At 46.1% G+C, this 12,421-nt stretch overlaps 1 protein-coding gene across 3 annotated transcripts in view; it reads left to right on the forward strand.

The window, feature by feature from the left end:
- The first annotated feature begins 205 nt into the window (after positions 1–205).
- LOC145714938 (protein Shroom2-like) overlaps positions 206–12,421 on the forward strand; it is a 50,785-nt gene continuing 38,569 nt past the window's right edge. For all 3 annotated transcript variants that reach the window (XM_081794482.1, XM_081794479.1, XM_081794478.1), the window contains exons 1-2: positions 206–333; positions 1,851–1,948. The gene's annotated coding sequence lies outside the window, so the exon portion shown is untranslated. The remainder of the gene's footprint in view (positions 334–1,850; positions 1,949–12,421) is intronic.

Below are 12,421 nucleotides of genomic sequence, written 5' to 3' on the forward strand. Positions count from 1 at the left end.
GAGAAGCTGGAGAGGCCGCGGACAGCGGGCCACGGGTACGAGGGTGCAGAGCCTTCGTTCCAGAACAGGGCCCACACGACCTCCTTTGGAGAGAACCCCAGCAGTCACGGAAAAACGGCGAACATGGGAAAACCAGAACCGTCTCAGAGACTTGGAACCTTTACTGAGTATCAAGCCTCTTGGAGGGAACAGAGAAACACTCTAGAAGCCAGGAGTTCTGGGCGGTATCACTCAGCGGATGACATCTTGGACGCAGGTCTGGATCAACACGAGAGGCCACAGTACGTTCATGGAAGGTCCCGTTCCTCACCATCCACAGACCCCTACAAACAGGTAAGGTTTGTGCCCCAACCAAGGACGAGCTGCCCCGGGCTGCTGTCTTAAGGCACATGTAGGATGCCCTGAAAATACGATGGCCCAATGTCAGTGTCGCTTGTGTCCCGCCGTTTGGGCATCGTTTGTGTGCACCGGCTCTTCTCGTGTCAACTTGTGTGAAAGGTACCTGGGGACTAAACAGGTACATCCATGACAATTTAACTCCGTATCCGTGTGCCTGTCCTGAGTCCCCGGCCTCCCCATCGTCACTTGCTTCGGCTGTCTTTCCTCATAATTAGCTTGCCCCAACCATAACACCACGTAAAGAATTTGGGGGGAAGCCTAGAAAATGGTCAGTTCTCTGAAATGCAAAGGGGTGAAGACAGTGTATGATACATGATAGCCACTCTTCAAATGCTGAGGCCTTTAAAATTTTTAATATTTATTCCTTGTAGTATTTTTTTTCAAATATGTTTGGATTCCTCCAGAACAAATGTAATTAAACATGCAATGCATTAAACTGTTGCACTTTTTATAAGGTGAGAATTCTTTTTATTTTTTTTATTAAAAAGAATTTTTTTAAGTTTATTTTGAGAGAGAGCGAGTGAATGAGCAGGGGAGGGGCGGGGGGAGAATCCCAAGCAGACTCCATGCTATCAGCACAGAGCCCAGTGCGGGTCGCAGACTCACAAACTGTGAGATCGTGACCCCAGCTGAAACCAAGAGTCAGACGCTTTAACTGAGCCACCCAGGCGCTTCTATGAGCTAAGAGTCCTAATGCTGAAAGTTGACTTCAAGCTTTCTAGGAAATTTAAAGAAAACATTCCAGTGTCATCTCGCCTCTTTCTCTCTCTCTCTCTCTCAAAATATAAATAAACATTAAAAAAAATTTTTTTTAAAAAAGAACCAGTAGTAGGTTCAATACACAATATTCAGGGGGTGCCTAGCCTTAGTCGGTTGAGCGCCTTTTTTTTTTTTTAATGTTTATTCATTTTTGAGAGACACAGTGCAAGCGGGGGAGGGGAGAGAGAGAGAGAGACAGACAGAATCTGAAGCCGGGTCCAAGCTGTCAGCACAGTCTGACACGGGGCTCGAACTCAAGGACGGTGAGACCATGACCTGAGGCAATGTCAGACGCTTAACCGACTGAACCACCCAGGTGCCCCAAGCGTCTGTCTCTTGATTTCAGCTCAGGTCACCATCTCACAGTCCATGGGTTCAAGCCCTGTGTCAGTCTGTGTGCTGTCCGTGCAGAGCCTGCTTCAGATCCTGTCTCCCTCTCTCTCAGCCCCTCCCCAGCTCGCTCTCTCGCTCTCTCTCTCTCTCTCAAATATAAATAAATACTAAAAAACAACAGTTTGGAGAGCGGAGCTTGTGAACCCTGTGGCTGAGTGTCATTACAAGGCGGCAGGCTGCGTCCTCGCCTCCGCGGCACAGGCTCGCGGGGCAAACCCACAATGAGGGGGTTCATAATAATAGATGTCTTGAGGAAGGCAGCTTGATGATTCGGTGTCTCACTGTGCTGCTCTTGGCAGGAAGCTGCCATCGAACCACAACAGCAAGTGGGGGACGCTGGTGAGCACAGGCAACTTTCTGCCACCGTCCGGGCCGAGGAGGGACGCCCTAATCCGAGGTGGGTGAATTCTGGATTTGGGGTTGCTAAGAAGACATCTTGGAGGTGGCCTTCTCGATGGTGGGTGAATGCTTGGTTCACGTGATTGGGCCTCTGGTGGTGGTTTTTTTGCCAAACCCAGCATGGCTGCTAACTGGATGCAGTTTCCAGCACCTCAGCGTCCCCGCTGCAGACGTGGTGCCGTTTGAGCAGAGCCTGTAGCCCTGCGCCGCCTCCAGCAGAAGCGTCTCAAGGGCGAAGATGTCTTCTGATGCCATCGTGGCTTTTTTTTTTTTTTTTTGGTTCTTAAAATGGCTGCTGTGTTTTCTGTACAGTACGGTTCTTTATGTTCACAGAATGAGAAATCCAGTGTAATGTGCTTGAATGAAATGCTCTATCCAGAATGCTCGTTGAAAGGATGCTTTAATGATCTAGTACACAGCTGGGCTGCCGGGGCGTGGTCTCCAAATTGGAGTTGCCTGCGAAGATTGTCAGAAAGGAATGGAGCCAGCCTTTCTAAATCGGGCTTATTTCGAGCTCGAAAATAGAAATCAAGTCCGTTGGCTCCTCAAGAGGATCTGAAGGACTGGTGGATGGTAGCAGTGTTATTAGCACGTTGTGTGCCGTAGTTCTCAAATGTGGCCAGTGTAGCTGTTTGACTGTAGTGAGGATAGAATTTAGACTGATTAAGTAAATGAATCAATAGTGTCATCTCGCCCTTGATACGCACGAGGAGGGAGGGAGATGGAAGCGTAGAACACTGTAGGACCTGTGGTATCAGCTTATTTTGAGAGGGCTGATAGGGGCACCTGGGTGGCTCAGTCGGTTGAGCGTCCACCTTTAGCTCAGGTCAGGATCTCACGGTTCGTGAGTTCAGCCCCCACATCAGGCTTGCTGCTGTCAGCTCAGAGCTCGCTTCAGATCCTCTGTCCCTCTCTCTCTGCCCCTCCCCCATGCACACTCTCTCAAAAATAAAACATTTAAAAAAAAAGAGGGTTGATAGAACAGTGGAAATAAAACTACACAATTGGGTCACTGAATACAGATCTTTCTAATGCTTTGAGAATCTCTGGTGATTGGTGTGATATTCAAATTTAAACACTTAACCTCAAAATTCAGGGTTCTGTTGCAGAAATAACCAATTTAAATGTTTGCTTTTGAGAGCCTTCTATACTGGGGTTTTATTTCGTTTGGCTTTAAACTCGAGTGCTGTTAGCCTTACAGGAGAATATCCAATCTTTACGTGGCTCTGAGGGGACACGAGTGGTATTTTGTGTAGGAAGTCTGTGTAATTATCTGCATGGCTAAAACCAAGAATCCCTGGGTAAGAAGGAATGGCCGCTGAATAATACACCTATGGAATCGAGCAGATTCTGAGAAACACAATCACAGCTTTATTACTATACATTCTGGGTAAGTCACGTGCCCAGCAACAGCTGTACTCTTTCTTCCAAGCCCACTTCTAGGCTGTGTTGCAGTTGTGAGAGCGCTCGGTGCACCCTGCATGTGTGAGCTCTGGTTTCACCCCTGTGCTCCTGCCATGTATGTATTTCACTGATCCTGCAGAGGGTTTGTGTGGTGGTTAGAGTTAGCGCCCCTGCGGTGAACAGAGTCCTAATGAATAGCTCTAATGTACAGTGTGTGTGTGTGTGTGTGTGTGTGTGTGTGTGGTAAATGGCACTATCAATAGTGAAAGGGTCAAGAGGAACAGGGGTAGGGACCATATGCTTCATTTATCATTGCTGTGTCTTCTAGCAGACTGTGTAACCACCTTGAAGAAATTAGTTCCAGAAGCTTTCTGCTTTTGAGCTACAGACCCAGCAATTTTCAGAATTGTGTGCACTTTCAAAGAGTGGCAGGACTCAATGAAATTCTAGAATAGGAGCATTGAAAAGCCATTCCCAGTTTTTTTCAGAGAATGTTTGTTTTTTGAAGTATCAGTAAGAAATAATGTACTTAAAACATTAAATCTGGGAATAAAAGAAATGAAAACTCAGGTTAAGGACTGTCTTTTGCTCACCAAAAATAAAATCCTGTAATACAAAGATTTTAAGATACCTAATGTTTTGCATAAATTTTTTAAATGTTTTATTTATTTTTGAGAGACAGAGAAACAGCACGAGTGGGGAAAGGGCAGAGGGGGAGAGGGAGACACAGAATCTGAAGCAGGGTCCAGGCTCTGAGCTGTCAGCACAGAGCCCAACGTGGGGCTCGGGTTCACAAACTGTGACATCATGACCTGAACCGAAGTCAGACACTCAATCAACTGAGCTACCAGGTGCCCTGCATGAATTTAAAACAATATAAGTGTGTCTATAAAAAATATGAATCACTGGGGTGCCTGGCTGGCTCAGTCAGTACAGCATGGTACTTTTGATCTCAGGGTTGTGAGTTTGAGCCCCACACTGGGCGTAGAGATTGCTTAGAAATAAAATCTTAAAAAAAAATTACTGATCTGATAATGGGGCAGGATAATGAATGGTTTTCATTGTATTCTGTTGAGACAACAGTAGGGCATCAAGATAAGAGTTACTTGTTTACGCAAACCACATAGAGAACATTTTTGTGAGGGTCAAGGTTCTGTTCTATATAAAGATAAATAGGACAAAGGTTCTGCTCCCGAAGGACCTCACAATGTAGGAGGGAAGGACAGACACCCATACTTAACCACTGAAGAGGTGACACATAAGTATAATTTGGGTGAAAAGTTATGTGGTGCTTCAGAATCTTGGAGGAAAGAGGATGGGGTGACTTCTGGATGAGTCCTGGGGAAGACGGGTGTTTGAGATGAAATCAGCCCACTCCCATGAGAGCAAATCCAATCGCATGCACTTAGTACCAGCTTTCTCTGTGGTGGGCAGCGTCCCCTGCCCACACCCGACCCTCAGTCTCCTGGCTTCTGTTCTCTGAGGTTTTGTACCAGCTCTCCAAGCCCCATCATTCTGGCCAGCACAAGTCTGCTTCCTGCAAAGCTGCTCCCCCACTGACTTGGGGTCCCTCGTAAGTCGGATGCAGTAGCTTATTCTGGCCATCGTAACAAAATACCAGAGACTGGGTAGCATCCACAAAAAAAAAAAAAAATTTGTCTTCTCACTCTTCTGGAGGCCAGAAGTCCAAGTTCGAGATGTCAGCCTCATTTCCCCCTAGGCGTTTTTCATGACTTGCAGACAGCCACCTCCTCCCCGCGTCCTCACGTGGTCTTCCCTCCACGTGTCTGTGTCGTGATCTCTTGTAAGGCACCAGGCTGGATCAGGGTCCCCTCTGATGACTTCACTTTACCTTACTTACCTCTTCAATAACCCTCCATCCAAATAGTCACATTCTGAGGTCCTGGGGGTGAGGACGCAAGCGTATAAATTTTAGGGGGATACAGTGAGTCCGTAACACTGGGAGGAATGTCGTTTCTGCCTTATACCTTAAACCAGTGCTGTCTGCTACATCGGCCCTCTCAGGAAGTGTCACCCCATCACTGAGTGGCTGAGGCCACACCTGATAGGGGAGCATTTAAAATTTTTTAAATATTTATTTACTTGCTTCTTTCTTTCTTTCTTTATTTTGAAGTGGGGGAGAGCAAGAGCAAGGGAGGGGCAGAGGGAGAAAAAGAGAGAGAATCCCAAGCAGGCTCCGAGCCATCAGTGCTGAGCCCGATGCAGAGCTCAAACTCACGATCCATGAGATCATGACAAGGGCTGAAATCAAAAGTCCGGTGTTCGACGGACTGAGCCACTCGGGCGCCCCGTTGCGGGAGGATTTAAAATAAAAGGAAGAGGGAGGCGGCCATCCTTGAGTGTGGCTGGTGAAGAGAGAGGAATTTGGCAGAACCTCTCTGGAGGGCTTTTTGGTGGCCCGTAACCACTGCAGGCACCTTCTGGTGCACTGATCCCACTTTGAAGAGTTGCCCTTCGAAGTGAACGGCAGCACAGAGGCATTCCCCACTGAGGTGCGGACTGATGCTCACTTGGTGGGTGTGTTTGCACCCCACCCTTCCCAGTTCTCATGGAGTCACCCCCTTGGTGCCTGCTGGTCTCCTTGCCTGGATGGCTGGTAGTGCCTTTGAACGGGGTGGAGGTCAAAATCCTCTCTTTTGAGGGCTGAGATGGTTTGGGAAAGCACCCACTCACAGCCATACACATTTAAATACTCCTTACGTTAACGCTGTTCATTTTGACAAAGGCATTGGCAAAGTCTGCTTTTCCTCCTTTGGAGATCATCTTTTCTTCCTGTTAATTTTTGTAGACTCTTCTGGTCGGTTGTCTAGTTAAGGTGCCTTCCATTTTGACTCAAGAACCAAGTTCCTATTTCTTATTTTTTTAATTTATTTATTCTTAATGTTTATTTATTTTAGAGAGAGAGAGCACAAGTTGGGGAGGGGCAGAAAGAGAGGGAGACACAGAATCCGAAGTAGGCTCCAGGCTCTAAGCTATCAGCACAGAGCTGGATGCAGGGCTCGAACCCACAAACTGTGAGGTTATGACCTGAGCCAAAGTCCGTTGCCCAACCGACTGAGCCACCCAGGTGCCCCAGTTCCAATTTCTTCTAATGGGACCTAGCGTGGCACTCTATTTGATCCATATTAAGTTGGCTTTCCTACCATTAGTGGGTGAAGCCAAATGTCTTAATCAAACCTGAGTGATTAACTCAGGTTAGAAATATATGCACATCCCTGGGACTCCTGGGTAGCTCAGTTGGGGTTGAGCGTCCCACTCTTGATCTTGGCTCAAGTCATGATCCTAGGGTCACAGGATCAAGCCCCGTGCTAAATGTGGAGCCTGCTTACGATTCTCTCTCTCTCTCTCTCTCTCTCTCTCTTACTCTGCCCCCTCCCCTGCTCATGTGCACGCTTATTCTCTCTCTGTCTCTCTCTAAAATAGAATTTTTTTAATTAAGAAATAAAAAATAATATATACACCTCTCATCCATGACCAATAAACATTGCCTTTTAGTTCCCTGCCCTGCAGAAAGTACAGCCTGTGAGGGGGCATGATAGCATTCTTGTAGGGTGGTCACATGATTAAGCATCATTGCAAAAGTGGACATTCTAAAATGATGGCAGACTGAAAACTTGCCTCACAGAGAGGAGCAAGGTGTAGGGCCGGCAGAGTCCTCCCTGATGACCCAGTAGGGTCCTGGCTGAGTTGATGCGTTCCTTCTATACCTGCCTACCTCAAGGCCACCATCCATTCAGCGTCATTCATTTTTAGAAACTTTGGACAGTAGACGTGCCAAATACAGGCACGTTGTTTGGGGCCAGGATAAGGCAGCCTAATGGCAGGTTTCGCCTTTGCTCCTTTTCCTTTGTTGGCATTTTTATATTAGAACTTTGAAATCATTGTGTGTGCAGAAAACCGTTGGGGAATGCCAGGCCCACCAACGCTGAGCTCCCCACAGGATGACTGTGAGGACTGGCCCGCTGTCTGGCTCTCAGTTCCACCTCCTCCCCTTAGGACTCACAGGCTTGTAGGTTTCTATCCAGAGGGCCTCAGTGGCCGTTCTTTGTCTCTGAGGTTACTCCAAATTACTTGCCCCCCGCCCCCCGCCCTTCAATGAGGTTGTAAAGATTTATTTGTGGTAAGATGCAGACAACATAAAATTTCCCATTTGAATGTGTGCCATTCAGTGACATTTACTACATTGATGTTATGCAACCATCACCACTATCTAATCCCAGAACATTTTTGTCACCCCGAAAGAAAACCACCTACCCACTAAGCAGTCACTCCTGACATAGGCTTACTTTCTTTAACTTATGAGATAACTTGACGTGATCCACCACGTGGGGCAAGGGTACGTCTTACCAATACGCAGCTGTCGCCAGATGCGGGTGAGATGGGGACTCGGCTCTCGGCACTCACTTGCCACAGGCTTGGTTGTCAGGTTCTCGCACCCAGTCTCCAATCGGCTTAACCCCTGCATTTGCTGAAGGTCCACACACCTGAAATAAGAAAAGTCACCTATTTCTCTTAAGCGATTGAGATTGCGTCCCAATATTTCTAAGCATGTGTTAAAACTACACATCGCCCAGGACTTCATGGAAGAGCACACAGAGCCGGGGGCGTGTTTTACGTCTGTGCCCCCAGCCCCACCCCAATAGCCCTTTTTCCTCCCACTCCCAATACGGAAATCCTTGCCACCCCCACCAGAATTCAGAGGAAAGGAAGGCGAGGGAGGAAGACAAGCACGGGTAGTAACAGAATGGTTGCCTGAAAAATAGATCTCCTTCAGGGGCGCCTGGGTGGCTCAGTCGGTTGAGCGTCCAACTTCGGCTCAGGTCATGATCTCATGGTTCGTGGGTTCCAGCCCCACATCAGGCTCTGTGCTGACAGCTCAGAGCCTGAAGCCTGCTTTGGATTCTGTGTCTCCCTTTCTCTCTGCCTCCCTCCCCCCTCCCCCCTGCCCCCTGCTTGTGCGCTCGCACACTCTCTCTCTCTCTCAAAAATAAATAAACATTGAAAAACAAACCAAAAAAGTTATTGAAAAAAATAGATCTACTTCAGGTTTTCTCAAACAGCATTCGGAGCATGTTCTTGGGAATAAGCATGTTCTCCGTGTGCGTTTACTTTTCTGTCATTGTTTCCATACTAATTCTTCAATTCATAAAAGGATATTCTGGGTGATGTGCGTAACCGCACCCTGTACATGAGGGAGTGTCTCATTGTCAGTGGCACTCACATAACTGACCCTGGTGGGGAGGAAAAAACCTGTCCACATTCATCCATTAAGCTATCCTTCTAGATCGGCAAAAGATATCAAGGTGCCTGGCCCCCAGAGCTCCTTGTCCTGTCAGTCAAAAGAAAAGCGACGGGTGAAATGAGGCCTTCTGTGACATCCAGAAAACCGGTAGCTGAACTGGAAAGAAGTAGTGCTGAGTATCAGGTGGGGCCACGGGAGAAACAGTTTGTTCCCAGAAAACTCCCCCCACCATCGGATTAAACATTTGCTTTGTAGTCTTGCTCTCATAAAACGTGCAAATTTGTTTTGTGTTTTATAGCCTAGGAGCTATGAAAACAAAGAAAGTGAAATGTTTTATATTTAGACATGTTTCACAGTACAGTAAGAAATAATCAAAGCCGTATGTGAGATCGCATACGTCGGCAGAATCTACAGAGACACAAAGTACATTCATGTTGCCAGGAATTTGGGGTCGGGGGCAACGAGAATGGCTGCTGTGGTAGGTATGGAGTTTCTTCTGGGGGTGGCGAGGATGTTCTGGAATTAGATAGCATAGATAGTTGTACAACTCTGTGAACATACTAAAAAATACTGAGTTGTATACTTCCATGGGGTGAATTGTATGATATGTGGACTTTATCTCAATTTTTAAAAATCTGTGAACACTGGGATTCCACAAAAAATAAGTTAATTTAAAATAAGTCTGGGGGTAACAGAAACCCATGGGGGAGGGGAAGGAAAAAAAAAAAGAGGTTAGAGTGGGAGAGAGTCAAAGCATAAGAGACTCTTAAAAACTGAGAACAAACTGAGGGTTGATGGGGGGTGGGAGGGAGGGGAGGGTGGGTGATGGGTATTGAGGAGGGCACCTTTTGGGATGAGCACTGGGTGTTGTATGGAAACCAATTTGACAATAAATTTCATATATTGAAAAAAATATATAAATAAATAAATGACCCTTCCGAGGAGTCCCACATCTCCTGGGGAAGTGCCTGCCTTAGTATCATCCTGCAGCTCTCAGTTGTCAGTGGGGAGCAACTCTGAACAAAGGCCTCAATGAAAAAGTAGTAATAGGGTTCAAAAAAAATGAAATAAAATAAAATAAAATAAAATAAGTCTGGGGGAACCTGGCTGGCTCAGTCAGTGTAGCATGTGACTCTTGATCTCAGGCTTGTGAGTTCGAGCTGCATGGTGGTGTAGAGATTAATTAAAATCTTATTTATTTAAAAAAAATTAATGTTTTTTTATTTATTAAGAGAGAGACAGAGCACAAACAGGGCAGGGGTGAGGGAACAGAGAGAGAGGGACACACAGAATCTGAAGCAGGCTCTAGGCTTTGAGCTGTCAGTACAGAGCCTGACCCGGAGCTCAAACCCACTAACTGTGAGATCATGACCCGAGCCAAAGTTGGATGCTTAACTGACTGAGCCACCCTGGCACCCCAAAAATAAAATCTTGAAAATAATTGAAAAATGAAATGAATCTGGACATGACTCAAGTCTGAGAAATGCAGCTGTAGCTCTGAGGTCGACAAAGTTTGTAAAGGGTCAGACAGTGACTTTTCTTGACTTCGGGGATCAGACTATTCACGTTGTGATGGCTCAGGTCTTGCAGCGTGGAGGCAGCGATGGCAGGTACATACAGGAGTGTGTGGCTGTGCTCCAGAAAAACGTGGCAGAAAGGTTCGCCGGCCCTGGGGTTTGGCCGAGGGATGGCTGTCGGTGAGTGTACTTTTCAGGGTTGGGAATGCAGGTCATGAATGGAGCTCTCTTTACACATTCCAAAGAGCCTTCTTTTATGATTCTCTTGCCACATGAGATCCATTTCTCTTGTCATCTTCATTGTACTTGTCTCCTGGGAGGTGGTTGAACTTCTGGAGCTTGAACGGTCCACCGAGTAGAGGTGCTGGGGCTCCTTCACAGCGTAGGGGTAGAGGACGGTGCGGGATGCTCGAACCACGGGCTCCTTTGTGATGTTCTGACTCGCAGTGATGGTGTGGGGTAGGGTCCTCAGACCCTAATGACCAACTCGGGAAGGGCTCAAGGCTTCACCAAAACTTCCCAAGAGGCGAGGGAGAAGAGTTCTTCTGGAGTGTAAGTGCTAAGGTGCTTATCTTGTTCTGTTCCCTTTTTATTTGTGGAATTCTTCAAGAGCGCAAATGTTCTGTGTCAGTTAAAGACCAGGACTTGTATGTAATTTATTACAAGTGTTTATAATATAAAGTCTTTTTTTGTAATTAAAAAAAAAATTTTTAATGTTTGTTTATTTTTGAGAGAGAGAGCGTGAGCAGGGAAGAGGCAGAGACAGAGGAAGACACAGAATCTGAAGCAGGCTCCAGACTCTGAGCTGTCAGCACAGAGCCCCACATGGGGCTCGAACTCATGAACCGTGAGATCATGACCTAAGCCAATGTTGGGTGCTTAACCGACTGAGCCATCCAGGCGCCCCTTTTTTATTTAAGTTTAAGTTAGTTAACATGTAGCGTAGTAATGGTTTCAGGAGTAGAACCCAGTGACTCATCTCTTACATACGACACCCAGTGCTCATCCCAAAAGTGCCCTCCTTAATGCCCATCACCCATCTAGCCCGTCCCCCCACCCACCTCCCCTCCAGCAACTCTCAGTTTTTTCTCTGTACTTAAGAGTCTCGTATGGTTTGCATCCCTCCCTGTTTTTACCTTATTTTTCCTTCTCTTCCCCTATGTTCATCTGCAGTGTTTCTTAAATTTCACATATGAGTGAAATCATATATTTGTCTTTCTCTGACTTAATTCGCTTAGAATAAGACCCTCTAGTTCCATCCACGTTGTTGCAAATGGCAAGGTTTCATTCTTCTTGATCGTTGAGTAATACTCCATTGTGTGTATATATATAAACCACATCTTCTTCATCCATTCATCAGTTGATGGACGTTTGGACTTTTTCCATAATTTGACTATTGTTGAAAGTGCTGCTATACACATTGGGGTACATGTGCCCCTATGAATCAGCACTCCTGTATCCTTTGGATAAATACCTAGTAGTGCAATTACAGGGTCCTAGGGTAGATCTGTTTTTAATTTTTTGAGGAACCTCCTGTTTTCCAGAGTGACTGCACCAGTTTGCATTCCCACCAGCGGTGCAAAAGGGTTCCCCTTTCTCTGCATCCTTGCCAACTTCTGTTGTTTCTTGAGTTATTAATTTTAGTCATTCTGATGGGTGTGAGGTAGTATCTCAGTGTGGTTTGGATTTGTATTTTCCTGATGATGAATGATGTTGAACATCTTTTCACATGTCTCTTTGCCATCTGGATGTCTTCTTTGGAAAAGTATCTATTCATGTCTTCTGCCCATTTCTTCACCGGATTATTTGTTTCTTGGGTGTTGAGTTTGGTGAGTTCTTTCTAGATTGTGGATGCTAACCCTTTATCTGATATATTATTTGTAAATATCTTCTCCCATTCCGTTGGTTGCCTTTTAGTTTTGTTGATTGTTTCCTTCACTGTGCAGAAGCTTTTTATCTTGATGAGATCCCAGTAGTTCATTTTGCTTTTTTTTCCCTTGCTTCTGGAGCCATGTCTAGTAAAAAGTTGCTGCAGCCGAGGTCAAAGAGGTTGCTGCCTGTTTTTGTCTCTAGGATTTTGGTGGTTTCTTGGCTTACATTTAGGTCTTTCGTCCATTTTGAGTTTATTTTTGTGTAAGGTGTAAGAAAGTGGTCCAGGTTCATTCTTCTGCATGTCACTGTCCAGTGTTCCCAGCACCACTTGCTGAAGAGACTGTCTTTATTCCATTGGATATTCTTTCCTGCTTTGTCAAAGATTAGTTGGCCACACGTTTGTGGGTCCATTTCT

Source organism: Panthera onca, chromosome Y, assembly GCF_046562875.1.
Source record: "Panthera onca isolate mPanOnc1 chromosome Y, mPanOnc1 haplotype 2, whole genome shotgun sequence".
Taxonomy (NCBI): domain Eukaryota; kingdom Metazoa; phylum Chordata; class Mammalia; order Carnivora; family Felidae; genus Panthera; species Panthera onca.